This window comes from Astatotilapia calliptera, chromosome 3 (genome assembly GCF_964374335.1).
Source record: "Astatotilapia calliptera chromosome 3, fAstCal68.1, whole genome shotgun sequence".
In the NCBI taxonomy this organism is placed as follows: Eukaryota; Metazoa; Chordata; class Actinopteri; order Cichliformes; family Cichlidae; genus Astatotilapia; species Astatotilapia calliptera.
In genome coordinates, this window is record NC_137424.1 from 28090739 (window position 1) to 28114567 (window position 23829).

The 23829-nt window shown below is 38.4% G+C and overlaps 1 protein-coding gene and 1 long non-coding RNA gene across 7 annotated transcripts in view; one reads left to right on the forward strand and one right to left on the reverse strand.

The window, feature by feature from the left end:
• Nucleotides 1-23829, reverse strand: part of sorcs2 (sortilin-related VPS10 domain containing receptor 2) — a 361031-nt gene that overhangs the window by 180959 nt on the left and 156243 nt on the right. The gene's annotated exons all lie outside the window — the stretch shown is intronic.
• The window catches only part of LOC145426215 (uncharacterized), a 45595-nt gene continuing 42973 nt past the window's right edge, over nucleotides 21208-23829 (forward strand). Inside the window, exon 1 of the long non-coding RNA XR_013906941.1 lies at nucleotides 21208-23255. This is a non-coding gene — a long non-coding RNA (uncharacterized LOC145426215). The remainder of the gene's footprint in view (nucleotides 23256-23829) is intronic.

Below are 23829 nucleotides of genomic sequence, written 5' to 3' on the forward strand. Positions count from 1 at the left end.
TTGTTTTATAAAAGTAGGTATTCAGTTTTACACCTGGGGCGCTTGAAACTTCAAGGCACAGTAAAATTTGCAAAAGACATCTTCTTGACAAGTGTCTCCAGCAGTGTGATGTGCATGTCAGAATGACATTTCTCCTCCTCGCCAGAAGGCATATGTGACACAACCCTGAGCGGTTGGCAGTGTTCCTGATTTGCAATGTGTTTGCTATTTCTACTGACACTTAATAGTATTACAAATGTGATTTACACACTCCGTTTTGAATAACTGATTTATAGCAAAGAGGGTTTAGTTATGCTTTGTCATCGTTTCCATCCCGCTGTACTTAGTGGCATCCACATAAAATCCTACTAAACTAAACTAAACTCCTAAACTAGATACATTTCAAAATACTTCTGTTAGTAAAAAGAACAACACATTCATGTTTGAGGCAGAAACTGACAAATAACTGTTTGCAAGTTATCCAGTTACAGTTACAGTCACTGTGATATTATTCTTTCGTTTTAAATTCCACTTTTTAAAGCTTCAGTGTTTGGTTTTCTTCCAGGGTAGTTTCTTGTGGCCAGAGGTTCCCAAAAATCCAATTTACTCACAAGGACACCAGTTTAAAACATGTCACACATAATATTTATTGATATTGAAGAATTAATAATAATGTAGCAGTAAATGGAGACCAAAAATGAAAGCTAGGCAAGAGATGAGTATAGCAGGTAGGCTATGGACATGAGTCAATATGTGTGTGTGTCTTGAGAAAAGAATGAGACAACATCCTTCTACCAAAATTCCAGCAACTGGTCTTAAAGGTTAAACTGTGATGGTTAAACTGAGAAGCAAGATGCTTGGTGGTGCATTAATGTCCTCACAAAGCCAAAGATGACTGCATTTCTCCTCCTGCATGGAGAACTGAACAAGCAGCAACCTAGAAACACTGGTAACATGAACCTTTAGCCAAAATATTAAAAACCAGTCATCCAAACAACTGTCAAACTTGGGACTCGGCACCCAGCAATACACCGGCTGAGATGATAATGGATCAAGAGAGACGGAGAACAAATGGACAGACAAACAGATAAGGATTAACCAAATTAGTAGTAAGATGAACAAGTTTTCTTAAGGTTCATAAGTGAGTAAATAAACCATCAAAAGAAAATAATGGGTGGAATGTTCTCGCACTCTAATAAATTACATGCAAATGTTAATGCAACAGTTACATTTACTGGATATCACTTGTTTTTCTTCTTTTTTCCATTTGCATATTAAATAAACCAATTTGTGACTGAGCTGCAGACTTTCAGCTATAGTTCAGGGCTTTAACAAAAGCTTTCCATTAACTGTTTTGGAATTACAGCCTTTTTATACATAGTTAGTTTAAAGTAATTTGACTAACTAATTGGATGGAATGGACATTACCAAATGCTATATTTCCTCCCTTCAGGTTATATGTTTGGCCTTAATGCAGCCACCTTCAGTTACTGCTTATCTGAGGGTCTCTCAGTTTTGTCTCCAGTACAAAAAGATGCCAGTGGCAGCCATACACATCCATGCCATTACATAGCCTCCACCATGTCTGATAGATGATACTGCCATGCTACAACTCATGAGCGGTTCTGTCCTTCTCCATGTGGACTAGTTCGCACAGAGCACTTTTCTACTTTTCTAGAGCTGGGCGATAGAACGATAACGATATGTATCGCGATATAACTTTTTCTCGATAGAAAAATTAAACTATTGCGATAGACCTCGCCGCTCTTGTCCTCTTAAAAAGAAAAAAAGAAAAAAAAAGAACAGCCAATCCAAATTAAGTAGCGCAGAGCCGAACCAATCACAGCCGCAGCGTCACGTCACGTGACTTGTTACGTACAGCACAAGCGCCAAGCCGCACATGTGTATTTGTTTGGGAAGCAGCCAGCCACCGTACCACCCGGGTAATGGAGGAAATGAGTGTGCCGACTAGAAAAATCAACCGAGCGTGACCGAAGGTTACCGAAGAGAAAACAGATGATGGCTCCAATGCCGGAGAGATTGTTGAACGGAAGAGCCATAGAAGTTCCGTAGTGTGAAGGTATTTCGGCTATTTCAACTCTGACAAAAAACAGAGCAGCGCGCACTGTAAATTGTGCCGAAAGCAAGTCTGGAAATACAATAAACTGGTGCATGCGCTACGTCCACACGTACCTGGGTATTTTTGAAAACGCAGATTTTTCTATGCGTTTGCACCTTTCGTCCACACGTAAACGGCGTTTTTGGTCACTGAAAACTCAGTTTTTGCATTTACGTGTGGACTAGAAAAACGGAGAAAACGCAGCGTCAAAGGTGTGCGCATTTTTTGACGTCACACTGTGCGCCACGTTATTGTTTCGGTGAAATGAATTTCTACAATACTGTTACTGTTAATTCTACTCTCTGCAGTGTTTAAATGCTTACATATACACACAGTTACTGTCCCTCCACACATACGACTCAGTTCTGCTTCTATGCCCCAGCTTTGTTTACTTTTTCCCACCGAGGCTTCTAGACTTCTGATTGGCCAACATTTCTGCACGGTTAGGAATCTAGCGTCACCTGCTGCTTTGGCATGTTCATAGCAGCGTTTTCCTTCATTTCTGCCTTTATGTGTGGACGGGATTATTTTTTAAAACGAAAACGGAAAATCTCCGTTTTCAAAAACACCCGTGTACGTGTGGACGTAGCCTCAGTCTCTGACTGGAAGCGCTAATTCGTCATTCAGCTTTTGTCAGACTAAAGTAACTGTTAAAACTGTTTGAAAAGCTAAGCTATACAACAAGGAGAGATTGAGAATTTCCTTTTAGTTCTCAGTTTATTTGATATTGACAAAAGTTAGTCAATTTTGTCTGTTCTTCTGTAAAACAAACTAAGATTTATTTTTCTGAAAAAGTCTCATGTTCCTTAAGTACATCTACCCTGTTGAACTTATTATGGGAAATAAATATTTAAATAAAAACAAGCTGCTGATTATTTCACATTTTACTTGTGAGCAACGGCACATTTAAATCTTTTCCACTTTTCCCAGAATACGCGCTTCTTTAGCGGTTTGGACTCCTTCTGACATTTCTTTGGAGGTGGAGGAACACCAAAGTAACTGCTTAAAGGAACTGAAGAAGCTTCTCGGATGAGAGGTGAAACGTCTTCAAGCAACTTAAAGAAGTCCAGACGCTTTTCTTTGCAAGCTCCTTTGACTACGATGACCTGGATGACTGAGAACCTTCACAGACTTAAAGGAGCTTGCTTTTTCAACATCTTTAAGAGCTCTAAACAAATGTCTGTCCTCCTCCAGAAAATCTTATGTACGCAAACAAGCATTGCAGCTTCTTATCTGGTGCGCATTTTTTATTTTGACAGCGCATGCGCATCTGCGGATCACTTATGTGCACCCCTGCTTATAGACCTCACTGCATTGGCACACTGTATCACCAGCCAGTGAGACTGGCAGTGGGGTGTATTAAGACACACGCTTTGCACCCAAACACAAAAGAGACACGAGCACACTTACAGACAGATTTAGTACATCATCTTTATCTTTCCCTGCCAACAACCCCCACACACACTCACACTTGCAAATTAACACTCTTCTGCTGTTTATCATCTGATTCAATTAAAGCAGCGGAGGCGAAGGGATCAGAGCCCCTGGGACAGCATTTTAAATGGGCACAAAACAAATGAGCTGAGGTTCAGCCACTGACATTTAAATGAGAGTAATGAGGCTGCTTGTCATCAACACTCCTCTGCCAGCCAGAGTATCAGCTGCTGCTCTGTTGTCTTTTCTGTCTGATGCTCAACTTCATCTCTACAACTTTATATTTTATCTTTATTTCATCCTCCAATAACATATTCAGAGCAGTGTCATGATGATCTGGGTAACTGATAAAATGCTCACCTTCACTCCCCTGCTATGATATTTGTTCTTCTTTCACAGCACTGTTTATTATCTCTGAATCCTGGCCCTGTAAATGCAACACATTCAGTCTGGTTTGCAGTTATCATCTGAAGCCTTTGAGCCCAGAGTTTAGCATCGCTCCCTAAAAACATGAATCACTGGCTCTTATTTATTCCACAGTTGGAAAGCAAAGACTGTAGTGATGGTTCATTTTTAGAATATAGCACAGATGGGGCCAGATGATGCACTTAAAAGTCAGTTATACATTTTTGTGAGATTCGATCATAAAGCTCTTGACTGATAAGAGTTTGCTAAGGTATTATAAACAAGTTCACCCCCCTGAAACCAAACATAAAACTTAAGCTGACAGAATTTTTCTCACCCGTTCTGTTAAATAAAACATTCCAATGATTCCTAATTTCTTCCCAGGGACAGAAATGAGGGTATCAGTATACAGTAATAGTCTCTTTCCCTAATGGTCACTGTTTTGTCTTGATTTGATTCACATTACTTTGCAGACTGCAGCAAGCCACCAAGAAGGGTGGAGAAGGTCAAGCGTATGTTTTTTTCAGCAGCCAATCAGTTCTCGCCTAAGCCTGAATTTAAAGAGAAAAAAAAACTGTATGGCAAAATATCATGGGAGCTCATTACCAGTGTTGGGGGCGGTCACAGCAGTCGCTTGAGAGGTGACATGTTGTAAAATCATTTTAATGAAATGCTGAATCCAGGGGCGAACAAGACGTACATTCAGTTACTAGCTGGTGAAAGTCACTCAGACGTACACACAGGCCCAAAAAACTGTGATGAAGAGGAGATGCAGTTAAGCAAATGGTGACTCTCGAAGATGCACAAGGAAAGCTTGATTCTGACTAATTGGAGTGTCTGGCTCTAACCTCATTTCACTTCAGCAGCTTGTTTATCATGCAAAAAGGTTGGAAATTCCATGTTGTGGACCTTCAGTATTTAAATCATTGATAGTCTGTGTTGGTGGAGCAAAATTAACCAACTAGTTACTGCATTTAGTTTATTACTTGTTTTACCTAATAGTTTAACCTCGATTTTTCAAAAGTATAGAAACGAAGACACTATACTGCTACTGTTCTATCGAAATTTTAAACAAATATCCTCATATGTGGCTCTAATTTTTCTAAGAAACAAAAATTAGGTAAAAAAAAAATAAAAAAAATCTGGTAATTCTTTGTTTTTACATTCATCAGGTCCCAATCAGCCCAAATATCAAAGAGAAATTAAAAATGCATGCCGTGGAAGAGTTCAGGTCTTAGGAGGATAAAGTTAGCACACTACTGGAGAGCTAGAAGGATCGGATTGGCTGGAAGCCAAATCTTCTTTACATTTTAGATCTATTCTCTGTGATTTTTGTGCCTGGGTTATTTTTTATATCACCTTGCCGCATGTGACTTTCATCAGGGTGATCCTTGCTACAGCCTTTTTTTTCCTTGGAAGTTGAAAGTCTAGTTAACAGGCTTAATGTCTAGAAGCCTGTTGCTGAGCCTGTTGATGGAAAAAATACAAAAGAATGATCGAAGAAATTAAATATTACAATGCACCAAAATGATTGGATATGATGTTTCAGCATCCGCTTTGCATCTGCTGTCATGAACAATAAAATAATAATTCAGAGGTAACATTTTTAATCCCTGAGAGTAATATTTTCAAGAAGAAATGATGGAACAAATTTTCAGCTGAGACTGAAGGTGGGAATGATTCAGAAGCATCCAGCAGATTCCAGATTTCCTGCAGCTGACAAGTACAGCATATACAGGTTACCATGGGCACCATGGCTTACTTCCACAGTACAAAGACATGCAGGTTGATTGGTGATTTGAGACTGGCTGTAGGTGTTTACGTGAAATCATGTGGTTATGTGTCTCTCTGTTTTAGCCACGTATAGGTCAAACAATAGATTAGGCATACAGACAAAAAGCAAGACCCAGCACATAAAATGGAGCTGGGATGATGTTGGGTTGCAAAGTGGCAACTGTGGTTGAACAGTTGGAACACATCATCTACAGTGCTTCATTAATGGCAATCCACCACTCATTGCTTTGGATTCCTGCTGTTTTGTGTATTCAGGTCGAATGCAAAAAGATTAATTTCTTAGCTTCTCAGTTATCTTGTCGAAAATCTGTACATTGTAAGAAGAAGGCCTTGTTTTGATTTTATAAAACTGACATCAAAGGGTGTTGTTTCTAGCTTAAAAGATCTGTTGTATAACAGTGCTGTAAATATGCCTGTTTTATGAGCACATTCATGAATAGGAATGATTCCTAATACATTCTCCCTTTTCAGATATGGTTTACTTGATATCAGACATCATATTATAAATCCTATAACAACAATAATGTGATAAAACAGGTGAATGTAAAAACTTTTTTTTTTTTTTTTTAAAAAGGAAGGTTAAATCAAACAGAAAAAGGCCAGTGTACAGAATTTTAGCAGGAAAGGCTATTTAGCAGAGATCCTGCAAAAACACACTGAGAATGACAGGGAAGTATAGAGCTAAAGAGTAGACAAAAGGCAGCAACTATGGGAGAAGAGCTGTTGCAGCAGCAGAGCACAGTACCTCAGCTTCTCCCATTGATTTCAGCTCTACAACAAATTGGACCATTTTTCACATCATCCTGCAGCGGCACCACTTGCCTTTTTATTTATTCCCCCATTCAGCAGAGCCCCCAGCTCTACATGAAACCAGCAGCGCACATACACACACACTGTCTGGGGAATGCATGTGTACTGTAAAACATGACACAAATACATTTCTGTCACCGTTAACAGGATGTTAGTCTAATAACAAATAAGAGTGGAGTGTAGAAGAATTATGTTATAGATAAAGTATGTTGCATATGTTATGAACTAATCCCCTGTAGGAGTTTAAATGTGCATTTTCAAACTTACTGTTTTCCTTGTGACTGCAAATCATAAATTAGCAACCAAAGTTTTAGAAAACCTGTTGGTGTTAAACTGGTCCCTCATTCAATAATGAACCTGTAAGTTGTCCTTGGCATTTAATAGGATTTAATTGGATATTGCCCTCCTTCAAAGCTCCACAGTTTGTTTGAAAATGCAAGAGAGAAATGTTCTGCTAACAAAAACTTCAGCCTTCATATTGCTAAAGGGAATATGTGCTCTTAGGCCATTTAGAGAAGAGAATTCTCTCCCTTTTATTTAAATGTTTAGTACAGTACAATGCAGTAGAGGGGTGAAAGCTTGGAATGAGATTTCTTGATAAAAGCACATCTGGAGCTTCGAGTGCAGCTTTAAGATCCAGCCAATATATCCCTAGATTTTTATTTCACACATTTAATTTAATTATCCCAAGTCATAGCTGCACTACTCAGTGTTTTCTTATTACCTATGGATTTATTACTGCTCTTCAGCTTTTTCATAATCTTTCAGCTCATCATTTTGGTTTAATGGTCTAAACTTTGTGTTGCTAAATTTGTTTCTTGTCACAGGATGCAGCTGTATGCTCTGCTAAACCCACTAAACCTGTTCCACAATAAACGAGCAAATGAAATTTACTGACTAGCTTCTGAGCAGCACTGTAAGCTACTCCCATTTACCTGCCACTTTGGCTGCTTCATCCCACAGTCACTTCTATTTATGCTTGCTGTTATGCCTGCTTAGACGTAGAGAAGAAGTCAAAACTGGAAGCAAAGACATTGCAGAGGAGTTTTTTCCACAAAAATCTCATCTTTTGATACTGTTGCAATATCGCCAGCTGTATAAGTTTCTGTACAGATATATTATTAAAATGCAGGTAAGAACCGACACAATCATACACTTGTGTCTTCGACACGACTGCAAAATTAAGAGGTGGGCAGCTAACAAAAGTGGATGTAATGTTAATTTGATCAAATTTGGTGCCCAGTGCCGTTCACAAGGAAGAGCAAGTTCCTTGTGAAAAACTTAAATCTTTCCTTTTGGAGTTTTTCATGATCAAAAAAAGAGCTTAAAGTACAGTGAAAAAAAGTTTAGTGTAATGCTACTTTGCCCACTCATCAGGACTTGGTTGTTTTCATTGTCATTAAAAGATTCATAATTTATAATAAGCAATCTATCTGCTGTCCTTCTTCTGATTCATTACAGGCTGTATTTGTAGCAATGAAATTCTAGACTGCAGTCAGTTGATTTCAGTAGACACAACCAATGATACGTGCTGGTTCGCCACAAGCAATCACTATATCAGCAAGGTTCAGGTAGAGTAAGCTAATACTCACTTTATTTTTTTTATGCTTGTGCTTTCACATGTGGCAAAACTGCTGCTCCATATATGGAGTCTATGTGTTTAGTTCAGAACTCCCATTCATACAAATCTAAGCATTTTTAGGGCTTTAGGTTACTGAACTGAAATATAGCAAGTGGCAGATAAGTTCCAACTTTATCTTCCACTTCTGCACATCTTGATTCTGTTGAACACAACAATCCAAAAAAGAACTTCTCCAGTCTCTTTTTCACCTTTCTCCTCAATTCAAAGTCACCGTTGCTCCCGTTCTCTCTTTCTGCCTACTTCTACCTGCCATCTGTATCAATCTCTCTCTGCACTCAGACTGACAGATCGCCTCCTCAATGCTTTGTACCCCTGGCTCTGCCTGGGGAGGTGTCTTCACCACATCACCTTGGCATCACTCTACTTCCCAACTCCCACTCTTCATCTCTCTGCCTCCTCCTCCTCCTCCTCCTCACAACATCCTATTGTTCTGACTTTAAAAGCCAAAGAGTGATAGAAGACTTAATAGGAGCTAAAGCTGAAGTGACAGTTTGGTGTCATCGCTGGGCGTTTAGTCCGTTTGAGAAATGTCAAACTGTTGTATGTGAAGGTGGTTACTGAGTGTGAACATAATGGATGACTGGCTTCAGGCGCAGTCTGCGAGCTGTCGAGCTGTCCGGCTCAAGCGCTGCCCTGTGCATTGGCCTGCACTACATTGAAAAGTTGAGGCATCTCTGGATGTCTAAGAACTGTTATTTCAAGTTTCTGTTCTCATTTGATTGACCTGCACCTCTGAACTTAGCGTGAACCAGTATAAAGTACTGGCATAAAGATAAGGATGAAGACGATGATGGAAAGACACCTCTGCTCAGACATCTGGCAGAATAAGAAATTTAAATCTTAGAACAGATTTAGTAGAAGAATGGTCTTTTGTGAAAGTTGCAACTTTAAACAATAATGTACAACTTTCAAGTTGCCTTAACACCAAGACAGAACACACTAGGATAGGGATACAACAATACCAGAAATAAAGCAGCCATTATTAAGAATACTTGTAGGATCACACAGTTCTTGATACCAAGTTTGATACCAACTCCGACTCTGCTCCTCTTATCAATTAGCTGGAGCAGAGCAATTTCAGTATCTGCACTCGTCACCATCTTCCACATGCAGTTTTTCCAGTGGCTGTGGGCTTCTTTCTTTTTCTTCACCATGTAAAAACAGACTAGCACACCTCAGCTATAGAAGAATTGCTGCCTCTGTACATATGCTGTCTACGGTAACAAAGAAAAGCAAGTACTATTATTGAGACTTTTGTTATTAAATGGTACTATTGTTTCCACTCATCCCGATCAGCTATCAGGCTATCGCTTCTATCATATATCCCCTCCCAGCTAGAAGGTCCTGGGCTTGATTCCATGGCCTGCTGATGCCTTTAATACTTTAAAAAACTGCATTAGCAAGAATTCATGCCAAAAAGAAGAAGCTATTGATTAGCTCTGGTCAGGGAGGAATAAACCAGTGAGTAGGTGGTTTATTTTTAATAAAAGGCAAATATTGGCTTCATCTGTTGCAAGGCAATATATTGAATTGGCCTCCGCCTACGTCAGCGCAGGACAAATATTTGCCTTCACAACTCTAAAGATGCTGAAAAGACTGATATATGAGCAGAGGTGTCTTTACTTTTTTTGTGCCATCACCATGGTGACCACATCACTCTATCGCAGGTGTATGCTCACAGTGATTAAACTCTAAGTTGGTTTAACATTCACAGTCAACATCAGCTTACAGGTAACACTGTGTATATCATTAGACACAGACCCCATGGAGATGAACAGGGCCCTTTGGATGTTGGCCACTGAGCTGAGATAAGTTGTATTGTATTATATGGAGACAGTTTTATTCATTTCTGAGATCAAATTCTCTCCATACTGTACAAATCAATTTCTCTAAAACCACTCCTCCTGTTTTTGCATGTCTGATCATAATTATACCAAATTATATCTAATATTTGTGTGCCTCCTTCTAAACAGATTTTTCCAACCACAAACACACAGACACACACATATAGTCACCCATAATGTGATAATAAGTGTTTCTTTCCCCACATGGTAGACAGATAACTGGAAGCTAACAAGGGGCATGTGGGGAGCTGACAAACACACATGGACACACACACACATAGACAGGAAAACGGGGGAATAAAGAAGCATATGCTAGAAAGAAGTAACAGGGAGTGAAACGAAGGAGAAAGTGGTAAATTTGGAGCTTAAAAATTAAGAATGAGTGAGAAAAAGAAGGAAAGAGAGGGCAGTAGAGGGAGCAAAGAAAGAAAGTGAAGGAAGTTAGGAGCGAGAAGAGATGGAGAGGAATTCAGCCTGGAGCATTAATGCAAACGTCCCCGCATTTATCCTTAATGAACCACACTGCAGCTCTTTCAGTTGAACCCTATCGCTGTGGTTGTATGGCACTGTCCAAGTTGAAAATGTATTGTGCATTCGTAAGGGCCCCACTGAAACTTAATCTCCTATTGGATTCTCATCCACTACAAACCTACTGCTGGTGCTAAAACACAAGCATGCCTCCCACCAAGAGCTGGAATATTCAAAGGGGGAAAAATAAGATAATAAATAAGAAGTTTTAAAGTTCCAGGTGTGGATTTTTCTAAGGTGAACACACCAAAAGTTTGTAGATATAGACTGTTGTTTGCTCCAGGCTCTGGGAAGAGAAACCCCTGTCTGGTACACACACACAAACACACACACTCATATGTAGTAGCAGGAGTCTTAGCAAAACAAAACAAAAAAGTATTGATGTTAGACATGTGCATTACTGATGGGCATGCCTTTCTATTACTACCAAACTTTTATCTGTCATAGAAAAGATGTGAAATGTGTGCTTCAATAAAAAGTGGCAGTCCCACTTGAGTTTAAGATGTATGAAATTTAAACAAATTAAAATCCAGAAGTGAAATATTTAAAGAACCTTATTTTGCTCAGAATCACTGTAGCAAATGATCAAATAACTAAAGATCAAAGCTGATGACCCAGCAATTTTTAGTGTTCACAACTTTCAACAACTACCTCAAAAACTTTTCAACAGATGATCGAAACTTTGAAGTAAAAATTTATCATTCATAAAGTAGTGGACTTATATACAGTGGGGCAAAAAAGTATTTAGTCAGCCACCGATTGTGCAAGTTCCCCCACTTAAAATGATGACAGAGGTCAGTAATTTGCACCAGAGGTACACTTCAACTGTGAGAGACAGAATGTGAAAAAAAAAATCCATGAATTCACATGGTAGGATTTGTAAAGAATTTATTCGTAAATTAGGGTGGAAAATAAGTATTTGGTCACCTCAAACAAGGAAAATCTCTGGCTCTCACAGACCTGTAACGTCTTCTGTAAGAAGCTTTTCTGTCCCCCACTCGTTACCTGTATGAATGGCACCTGTTTGAACTCATCATCTGTATAAAAGACACCTGTCCACAGCCTCAAACAGTCAGACTCCAAACGCCGCCATGGCCAAGACCAAAGAGCTTTCGAAGGACACCAGGAAAAGTATTGTAGACCTGCACCAGACTGGGAAGAGTGAATCTACAATAGGCAAGCAGCTTGATGTGAAAAAATCAACTGTGGGAGCAATCATCAGAAAATGGAAGACATACAAGACCACTGATAATCTCCCTCGATCTGGGGCTCCACGCAAGATCTCATCCCGTGGGGTCAAAATGATCATGAGAACGGTGAGCAAAGATCCCAGAACCACACGGGGGGACCTGGTGAATGACCTGCAGAGAGCTGGGACCAAAGTAACAAAGGTCACCATCAGTAACACACTACAACGGCAGGGAATCAAATCCCGCAGTGCCAGACATGTTCCGCTGCTGAAGCCAGTGCATGTCCAGGCCCGTCTGAAGTTTGCCAGAGAGCACATGGATGATACAGCAGAGGATTGGGAGAATGTCATGTGGTCAGATGAAACCAAAGTAGAACTTTTTGGTATAAACTCAACTCGTCGTGTTTGGAGGAAGAAGAATACTGAGTTGCATCCCAAGAACACCATACCTACTGTGAAGCATGGGGGTGGAAACATCATGCTATGGGGCTGTTTTTCTGCCAAGGGGACAGGAGGACTGATCTGTGTTAAGGACAGAATGAATGGGGCCATGTATCGTGAGATTTTGAGCCAAAACCTCCTTCCATCAGTGAGAACTTTGAAGATGAAACGAGGCTGGGTCTTCCAACATGACAATGATCCAAAACACACCGCCCGGGCAACAAAGGAGTGGCTCCGTAAGAAGCATTTGAAAGTCCTGGAGTGGCCTAGCCAGTCTCCAGACCTCAACCCCATAGAAAATCTGTGGCGGGAGTTGAAAGCCCCAAAACATCACTGCTCTCGAGAAGATCTGCATGGAGGAATGGGCCAAAATACCAGCTACTGTGTGTGCAAACCTGGTAAAGACCTATAGTAAACGTTTGACCTCTGTTATTGCCAACAAAGGTTATGTTACAAAGTATTGAGTTGTATTTTTGTTATTGACCAAATACTTATTTTCCACCCTAATTTCCGAATAAATTCTTTACAAATCCTACCATGTGGATTCATGGATTTTTTTTTTTTCACATTCTGTCTCTCACAGTTGAAGTGTACCTCTGGTGCAAATTACTGACCTCTGTCATCATTTTAAGTGGGGGAACTTGCACAATCGGTGGCTGACTAAATACTTTTTTGCCCCACTGTATTTTAACCAGTTTCTACACTGAACACATAAATGCTGGTTTGCCTTGTATACAGTGTAGCCGGCAGTTTAGCATCTCTCAGATACAACAGTAGTCATTGCTATCTCTTCATCAGCACAGATTTCTTTTTCTGAATGGAAAACCCTTCCTGCTCAGCACCTTGCTGTTCTTTCTCCCATTATTTCCAAAAACAGGCAGCAATCTTTACTGGAATATAAACCAAACACTCCAACAATTTTTATATGGATCCAAATAAAACCAAAGATGTACATAACAAAAAAGCAAAGCAAGTTCAGTGCATTAAATATCCTATATATTTCTTAACGATTGGCGGCAGCCAGTAGTATTCGTATATTAAAATCCTGAAATAAACAATTCCTCTCATTCCTAAACACATCTTGCATGTTATGGCCCCTGCTAAGTGAAACTGAAAAGAACATACACATACAAGTCCTCTATATCAGGTACTGTATTTGAACCAAAACACCCTTTGTCACGCCCCATACCCTTACCCTCACCTTTATGAGAGCATCTGAGCTGGAACCACACAAGGACAAAATGACAAAGCTGAGGAGAATATGAAGTACCACTATGTGTGAAAATTGTCCATTTTCAAAGCTCCAATTCTGAAGACAAAGTGATGCATGTGGGTAGGGAATGCATTTTTTTCTAATACTGATCAAGACAGACAGGAGGAAATAAGCTGGGAAATCCTTTCCAATAGATGGAGAGTTCAGCAGAGCAGGTCTCAGTAATGTCTTTTGTTATCTAAGCCTGATACGATAGACTTTTTACTTCCACGAGGCTGCCACATTCACATGTTATCAAAGTAAAATAATCTGTTTTGTATTCCTGTTCATCTTTTTTCACTATTATTTATTTTGTTTTTCGATAGCCACCACCAGTTTACCTGAAAACAGCTTGACAGCTTGCTTGTCAGATGACAGAATGATCATGTTTTTTTGCTGTCAGTGTAGCATTTTCATCTAATGTGTTACTGATATTTGGAGGTAAACCAACTGGGACTGATGAGAGTTAAAGTCATCTTTAAAAGATTTTATGTCTTTGGTAAGTTCTTTGTCTCTTTCACAGCTTCCTTTGGTGGAACAAAATATAACAATAAAATAAATAAAATATAAATATAATAATATAATATAATTTGACAAATTCCCCCTATGTTACTTTGTGTTTATATTGTACTTATATTTATGTTACAGTCAATGCAGATTGCAGTGGATGGCTTGCTAAAGTTACTGCTAATTTTAACCCTGTATATAATGATGGGTATTATTCTTTGTGCCTTTATTTTTGTAGCTCACTTTTTACACGTCTTAATCCATCAGAAAGGGTGGTTGTAGGAGGTAGGGCAGGTCATCTGCTAATTAGAAGGTTGGTGGTTCGATCCTTGGATCTACATGCCAAATATCCTTGGGCAGGATACTAAACCCAAGATGCTCTGCACGAGTGTGTGACTAATAGCTAGTAGTGATGGGATTTCCAGCTCTTTTTAGAGAATCGGCTCACTAAAAAGAGCCGGCTCTTTCGGCTCCCAACCGGCTCTTCAGGTTGTTTTGTTGCTTCAATTAATTTATTATTAACAATATAAAAAAAATTATGGACGAAAGGAATTACTAATGTGAAAAAAATGTGGTTTTATATATATATGCTTATATATAAATATATACGGTGGCCCATAGAGACAAAGCACATACAAACTCCAAAACACATTTCTAGCATTAACTGAACTGCCAAAACAGAGCTACCTAGATCACTTAAATTACACAATTGAAAGCATATGTGTATTGTTTCTGTATTTATACACAAACACCCATATATATTAAAATAATTATAAACAAATGTTAATTTACCTGTTACTACCACACATCACTTCCTGGCTTATGTAGCCACTAGGTAAAAAAAGCTCAACACATAGCAACCTGGAGCACTTCTGTTGTGTTTTGTACGTGTTTTGGAGTTTGTACGTGCTTCGGAAATTGTACGTGCTATGGAGTTTGTACGTATTTTGGAGTTTGTACGTGCTTCGGAAGTTGTACATGCTTCGGAGTTTGTACGTGCTTCGGAAGTTGTACGTGCTATGGAGCTTGTACGTGTTTTGGAGTTTTTATGTGTTTTGGAGTTTTTACGTTTTTTGGAGTTTTTACGTGCTTCTGGGTTTGTACGTGCTTTCTCTCTAGGGGCCACCATAAATATACTTTTATTTATTCACTCCCATAAAATATAATAAATAAATCATATAATACAAAAACCAACTAGTCACAGTTCAACTTTTAACTATATAAATGTTCAGCTTTTTCCTTTTAAACAAATTTAAAGTGAAACAACACAAAACACTGCAAACCACAACACAATTAAATATAAATATGAAAAAATATGAAAACAAAAAGAAGATGCATGAATAAACTGCATTAGTGAGATAGCTAGAAAAAGTGCTTGTGTGGTTGGGTGTGAATTAGGGTTGCCAACCGTCCCTTAAAAAACAGAATCGTCCCGTATTTAGAAACAAAAGTACACGTCCTGTATTGAGCTAATAAGGGACGCACTTTGTCCCGTAATACAGTGAGAATCAAAAGTAGTCTATAACTTTTAATGGAATTAACGCTTTGTTGGGAAACATAATTCCCAGCCCCTCTCCTGCTTTGTGACCAATGAGCTGACAGCACACTTATGACAATTCGAGGATGACAAGTCAGATTACCGCTTATCTCATTGGTCGAGGAAAGGTCGCATACGGAGAAAATACCGGAAGACAACAGATGACCACAACAAGAAGCATGGCCAACAGGGAAACAAACGCCGACACTGCGGTGCAAGTCTCGGACGTCAGTACACCTAATGCTGGGCTTACACTGTGCGATTTTTGGCCCATTTTGAGCCGATTTTTGAGTCGTGCGACCGATTTGGTGATCGGCCCACTTTTGGCCTTCATCGTGCATCGTGTAGTATACGTGGGGTAACGAGAAGCGATTAACACCTCGAGCAGTATGGGCTCAAAATGTGGTCATAAATATTTTGTACTTGTAAAAAAGATTTGTATGTGTAAAAAAGATTTGTGTGTGGACTTAGAAAAAAAAACCCTGCAAGTTACAAGTACGGATTTTTGACCCTATTTTTCTTCCCTTCATCTGATTGGTCAATGTCATGTCAATCACAAATGTAACAATCCAATCAGAGAACAGATGGGTTTGGCTGTCGGAGGGGCGCTGTTTTGAACTGCAGGTCCTTGAAGGGTGATACCGTTTGAAGCTGGAGGATCGCTATATAAATATCCGATAGCAGCTAGGTCCCCTAACTTTCAGTAGCTGTTGAAAGGATAAAGTTGTGGTATATCAGTGGTTAGAAATAACATTATTACTTTAGGATTAGTTTAACACAAAGTCAGGGCTGACCCAGGACCATTGCTGTGAGTCACAGTGAAAAGCAGATATGGTATGTAAACACTGGTTTGTTTGTTTTTAACCCTCTGGTTAAGGTTAATATGGGCATGTGCAGTGAATATCAGCGCTATGTGGCCAGAAGTGTAATAATATAATTTATTTTGTGTAATAAACAACTGCAAGGATAGATGATTACAACAAATAGATGACTAATACATAAAAGTAATACATAGATGAATAATGATGATGAGTTAAGATGCGTAATCATGGGAACAAGTGGGTTTACAAACAGGAGCAGCTGATTAGCATTAGAAAAGCTGAAATAATACCTCAACTGAAGCCAATTGTACTAAATGCACAATATGTGCACTGTTACAAGAATGATTTTGTTCTATTGTTTTCTATTAATTTATATAATTTTAAGTTAAGCAGGACAGAGTTCTTTTAAAGAAAGATTTACTTATATTCTCAAAAGTTAAGCATGACAGGCTTCTGTTTAAGAAAGAGACCTGTTTTACTGTGTTAATGTTATTTTGAGCTAAAAATAAATGGCTAAATGATCATTTGTTTCCCATATGGTCATATCACAAAGAATATGCATCTGCTTAAATCAAATTCAAGTCAAATGGTTAAAAAATAATTTCACACACAAAAAAAAGAGCTACCACACTGGGAAGGGTGAAGACAACTGGGTTGCCCGGCCCTGGCCACAAGGTGTTCCTTATTTATTTTTCAGGGAGTTGGCAACCCTAGTGAGAATGGATGAATGAAGTTTAATGAAGATGCGGAGTGTGTATCTATCTATCTATCTATCATATATATATATATATATATATATCTTAAGTGGGAAATACTAAAGGCTTTAGGAAATCCATATTCAAGGGCTGAATGCATTCCACATTGATTCGTTGATGCTTTCAAAAAGTTATGTTTTTTGACAAAGTAAACATAAACACATTTTGTATTTTAATTATATATATATATATATATATATATATATATATATATATATATATATATATATATATATATATATATATCTTAAGTGGGAAATACTAAAGGCTTTAGGAAATCCATATTCAAGGGCTGAATGCATTCCACATTGATTCGTTGATGCTTTCAAAAAGTTATGTTTTTTGACAAAGTAAACATAAACACATTTTGTATTTTAATTATTTTAATTTAAGTTTGATTTTTATGACAAGCCCAAAGACTCCCCAGCCCTCTTTATAAATCCCGTATGAAAATAGATCTGATCCCAAGTGTTCAGCGCTGACATTGAGCTCTCCTATATCTTTGACATGGAGCCATATCTTACTCCTCACTTGCTGAGGGTGTCATGGCAAGTAAAGCCTGGCAAATTTATCAATTTATATTCAGTGCCACTTCAAATCCGAAGAAGAGTAGTCCCAGAGAAAAAGATCCGTTTTCCAGTTCTAGACCTTGGCTTTCATCACGTCTCTCCACCCCTCTCTGTCTCGCTCCCTTTCTCTTTCACTGTGGGTTGCTTTTCTATCCCTCTTTGCACAGACCTGAGAGAAGGTATGTGAAAAAAAAAACTGTGAAAGAGAAGCTGGAAAATAGCAAAAGTGTGCAGAGATGAGAGGTTGTGAATGAAGCGATGAGAGAATGTAAACATGGATATGTCTGAGAGAGGGTAAAACCAGAGGCATAATAAGATATTTTGGATGTATAGAAATAGAAATCACTGTAAAAGCACAGCAAGAGATCTACCAAGAGAAGACGGTAGATGCAGTATACAGTTCCTGATTTTACACTCAAAGCCAAACCAAAACTCATGGATTATTTACATGGTAGATGCTACTAGTTGGTATTGCTTATATAAAATATTCCTTGCAAATCAAGTTTTACTCTGGATACTGTTGCACATGTCCTGTGCGGAGTAGTTATTAATTTAGTTATTTTAGGTTGCTATTATTTTAGTTTTCATTCACTGTACATAATAAAATGCTAAATTGCTTCAATATGCTGTGACTAATCCTGTCCTGGTCTCCTGTAGAGTCAGGGCCCACTAGTCTAGTCAGACTTCTCCATGCTTTGAAAAATGATGCTAAATAAGTAGCTAGCACAGCATTTTAGGTCACATACACTCCATTTTGAGCGCAAGAGAACGAAATTACTAAATTCTTAAACTTGAAAAGAAAGAAAGAAAAAACATTTTTAAATAAGGGGAAAATATATTCTCTAAACATTTAATGAACTGATCTGATTTGCACCAATCATTAGTCTTAGCTATTTGATTAAGGTTAAGGAACTGCTATTGCCATGCTTACAAAAAGGAGGAAGACGTGCTAGCTAATCACAAAATTGTGTCATCCATACACACTCTGTTTCTGCCTTAGAACCTGTCATTATTCCTCCAGCCTGTCAAAGGTTCTGTCACTTGAACATAAACAGATGTCACTGTGGGGCATTTGATAAAATGATTGATGCTATTGTTCTCCTTCCAAGGGTAAAGCTTATGCAAGGTTGAGGTGTGAGGGCTCGGGTGATGGATGGATGTGTACTGTCTATGTATTGTGCTTTTGTGTCTTAGCGTTTGCAGGAGCAAGTAATGGACTTTCTTGTTTTTATATTTGTCTCGCATGTGTGCCTTAGACAAATGAACACAAATCGATAAAAGGTCAGTTTCAGGGATGTAGGGATGTTGCGTTAAATGCAAATAAAAACAAAATGCAAATATACAAAGAATCAGTGTATCAAAAACTAAAGGAGAAATTGCATCGATTTCCTCTTTTTTAAAAAAATATGTGCTCAACTTGAAATTGACAACAGTAACATGGTGCTGTTGCAGAATCAATACATGCCTGTGGTGTAAATTGCTGTAGTGCAATGGCCCATTAACTCAGCAGGATAGGATGTGGTGCTGGTAATGTTAGAGGTGTGAGTAAGTTCACTGTTTCTCTTATGCTTTTCCTTTCTAGTCTGCATTGAAAAAATCTCCAGGTGATGACTAACTTATGTTCCTGATATGTGTTAACAGACCTTTCTGCATTTAATCATACTTGTTATTAATCTCTGGCTCTCTTCCACAGCATGTATTTTGTCCTGTCTCCTTCTCTTTCCCCAACCGGTCGTAGCAGATAACCGCCCCTTCCTGAGCCTGGTTTTGCTGGAGGTTTCTTCCTGTTAAAAGGGAGTTTTTCATTCCCACTGTCGCTAAAGTGCTCGCTCATAGGGGGTCATATGATTGTTGGGTTTTTCTCTCTATGTACTATTGTAGGGTCTAGAGGCAACTATTGTTGTCATTTGGTGCTATACAAATAAAACTGAATTGAATTGAATACTGGCACAACGTTTACTTTGAAACTGCTTTATTTGAACCATGACAGAATGTCTCGATGGGACATTAAACCAACAGCCATTCAAAATCTTAATGCCTGATGGGAGAAATCCCAGTTTTTTCAGATGAGGACTTTTAAGAGCACTATCTAAAAGAATGCATTGCTTTTCAATATGAGACAGATCTGGATTACATTTTGGACAGTTTAGCAAATTGGCTTTTTTTTTTTTTTAATCCAGAGCTTTGCCACTGTAATACCTGGAGAAGGTGGTTAGATAAGACATGGTGACGTGATAATAGAATGACGTCCCTCTTTATGTCATTTAGGATTAATGGTAGCTTTACAAATACAAAGTCATCAATTCCATATTCAATAATGCCTCTCTATTATTGAACATGGAAGCTAGAGTTTGAATTGTGGCTAGGCTGTTTTTCACTTCACACTAGCCCATCTTAAATCAGCAACTATGCTGCTGAATCTTGTTTATGGGGGATTTTTTTCTTTTTTGTTTGTATTTTAGATTTTTAACTTATACTGTATTTACTCATAACAAAGTTTACTTTTTTCCACCAGCATCCAAAGCAGTAATATTGTCTAAAACCAATATTCTGGGTGGTAACAGATTTACTGGGTTTTGAAAACTGGTCCTGAAAACCACCAAACCTGAATATCTTCCATGCATAAAAGCTTATTTGCATGTTTCAGTTAAAGTCATACTTTAGTTTTAACACAAGTCCTTCTAAATGAATCCACTGTGACATGCATTGGTGTGCAAAATGGGAAAGCAAGGATGCAAAGTCAAAATACATGTCAGCTTCTTGACACAAAAAATGTGAAAAACATGCCAGTCCCAGTCTGAAATATAAAAATCCCACCAAAAATGTGACGGATATAGTTAATGAATAATGTACACGCCAGAGGACAAGGGATTAAAATTAGCTGCAGCTGAGTTTCTGCACGTTACTTCAACACTTGCATTTCCCTTTGAAGTTCATGGATTTATTCTACATGTTCTGTAAGAAGTGTGGTTTGACGTGAAGTGCCGAGAATAATCTTCAAAAAGACTATGAGACACAACAAACACTTGCACGCAAACACACAATTTTACAGCAGAGACAAGATATTTGTTGATGCGGGTAAGTTTTCCTTTTATTGTGTACGTATCACCCTGTGCCACTGTCTTATTATTCCACAGTAAATCTCAGCATTACATCATAAGCATGTACATCCACACGCATGCAAGAAAGGGACAATGGGATGTAACACCTGCCCCTCCTCCACCTCCTGCATAAATCAACCATTTCTGCCTCTTCTTGCTTATCATTCTTCACACATGCACATACGAGTGCATTCATTGCTCGTGGTCAATCAATCTGGAGCTTCTACTTCATGCTGTCATCTGCAGTTAGCGAGGAAGAGTAGGAAAGGAGGGGGAGGAAAGTCAGGAATGGATATCAAAGGAAATATAGTGGAAGAAGAAAATAGGAAGACGGCAACTCTGATATATTGTATCATTGTGGTGTTAATATTCGGGATAGTGCTGGTGTATGTCTATCTATCTATCTATCTATCTATCTATCTATCTATCTATCTATCTATCTATCTATCTATCTATCTATCTATCTATCTATCTAGACAGACAGACAGACAGACAGACAGACAGACAGACAGACAGACAGACAGACAGACAGACAGACAGACAGACAGACAGACAGACAGATAGATAGATAGATAGATAGATAGATAGATAGATAGATAGATAGATAGAGGAAGAATAACATCATATAGCAGTGGTGAAAAGGTGAAAAGTGATAAAGTATTTAAAAGTAAATGATATAATTAAATTAAAGATAGAAATAGCTATTACATTTGAGAATTGCTAAATGTAGGAAACTATTCTCTGATGGAGAATACATGAATTTTAATTCTTGGTGTAAATGAGGTCTTAAAGCCCATTTGGCACATTTTGCTTTTCACTGCCTTGAAAAACTTGAAAAAAAAATCTGCTAAAGGTTTTCAAAGCTGCTCAGTTTGTAAGTTAATTACTATTTATTACTGAAAAGTTCCAAAAATGCGAGAAAGTCAAGTTAGTTCATTTGAACAGCAAATATGTTGGCCAAAGTCGTACAGAGGAAGTATCTGAAACATATTTAAAAATAATAGTAATACATTTTATTTTAAAAAAAAACAACCCAATGCAAATATAAGTTAAAACCAATGCATGCACTTTCTTAATTACTTATCCAACTCAGGTAATGGAAGTTGGAGCCTATCCCTGGCCAAATTCCCAGTTCATTGCACAGACAAAGAGACAGGATGCAAACACTTAATCTGACTGTGATTTAGAATCTCAGTCATTTAGAATGACCAGCTAAACTAACATGCATGTCTTTGGATTGTGAAAGTGAGTAGCTACAGGAAACAAACTCCACACAGACCCCAGCAGGCCAGTGGATTTCTTTTGTGAGGTGACAGAGCTGCAGTCATTCTTAAATTATTTATAAAAGCTAAAAACAAGAATATTAAAAGCAAATAAAAAATAAAAGAAACAGTTAAAATAACACAGATGGTTATAAAACTAGCAATAAATTGGATAAGTGGAAGAAAAATGTATGTATGTATAGATGGATAGTAGTTATAAATTAACGGATGGCAGAGTTTGAATGATGTCTCAAGATTCAGACAGGCATGATGCCAAAAAACAGCCAAATTATTTTCTCTTCTAGTTTAACTAGAAACAGCAGACTTACAGGGTGATGCAACGAAGATAAAAAAGGAGAGGAAAAATTTACTTCCAAGTACAAACAATCAAAAAAGAGAAAAATAAAAAAATAAGTAAAAAAAAAAAAAAGACTGTGGAAAAGGTCAAAAATGTAATTCGGGAGGGGACATTATAAAAGGATTGGTGGCAAGCACATTTATTTTTAGATACCTCGTTGAAACAACTAGGCCAGTTGAAATACTATGTCAGAGCTGATAAGCTTTCTTTTTGGCAGCAATTGTCATAGTGCTGATTCATAAAATACTTCTCAAATGAAAAATGGCTGTATCAATAATACAGCGACTAACAAACGGCAAAAAAAATGCTGATTTTTGAATGTCTTCCTCTTGTTTTGTCTTCCCTTCAGTGCGCTTATATTCTGTGTTCTCTGCTCTTACGGTCTCTTCAGTCTACTTCAGCTGCATTGAAATATTAAGCGAGCCCCATTAAACTCCAGAGTACAGCAGAAACACACCACTCTAAAATTCAGAGACAAGCAGAGCATACAAGCCTGCAAAAGCAGCATAACAGAAAGCTCAGAGCCCAGACTCCCTCCAGGGTGAGCCAGCAGATAGCAGTATGAGTCAATGGATCTGGCTCACTGCCTATTGATCCAAATTGGTGGATCGAGGTCAGGTCAATCCATTTAGGCCCAGCAACTGAGGGGCTGACAGCAGCAGTGCTGATCCTCTTGGGCCTCTGCTGCACAAGAGACCAGCTGGACAGAGCATGCGGGTCAATAGCTACGATCAATGCTAGGTTAAAGATGATCACAGCTAATGTTATGCTATAATCTGAATAGACTGTGGAAATGTGATTCATCATGCTCTGCAGGGACCTGTAGCAGTAACACTTTGGATGAAATGTGAGACTGAACAACCAGACTGAATAGCAGCGCAAAACCAAAGAGGGGCTCATCAATCAAGGTCAGTGTAGAGACAGCGGCTGGATTAAGTTGCTGTGTGTTTAACAGATGCTGAATTTTAAATATATTTCAGAAAAAAGGGAGGAAGCAATAGAATGTAATCTTCATGGTCTTTTATTAGTTTATCTTCTACTTACTTCATGTTTCTTCATATTTAATTCCACTCAGAAAGAAAGTCTTACTTTGTATCCTGAGATATATGCAGGCTGAAAATAAAACAGAACACAGCACCTGGTGGGTTATAAGAGTCCGCTTAGCCTCAAATGCTGCCTGTTTCTCACACGTGTTTGATACTGGGTTTTACTTCAAAACGCCTACATGAACTGTGGCATTCTTCCATGTGCATACTTTCAAGTATAATCCAATACTCTATCTTTCTCTGTGGCACCAGATGATGTAAAGTATTCTTTCTCATTCAAAGTGACGTGCTACTCGCCTCTTTGACTGAGTTTCAGACCCTAGCCTTTTCTAAGGACTGAAAGGAATCGTGTAGAATATGAAATTGAACACTGCTGCGATACGATGGTGTGGGTGGACCAAAGGTCTGTAGTGGAATTTAGAGTCGATAACCCTCC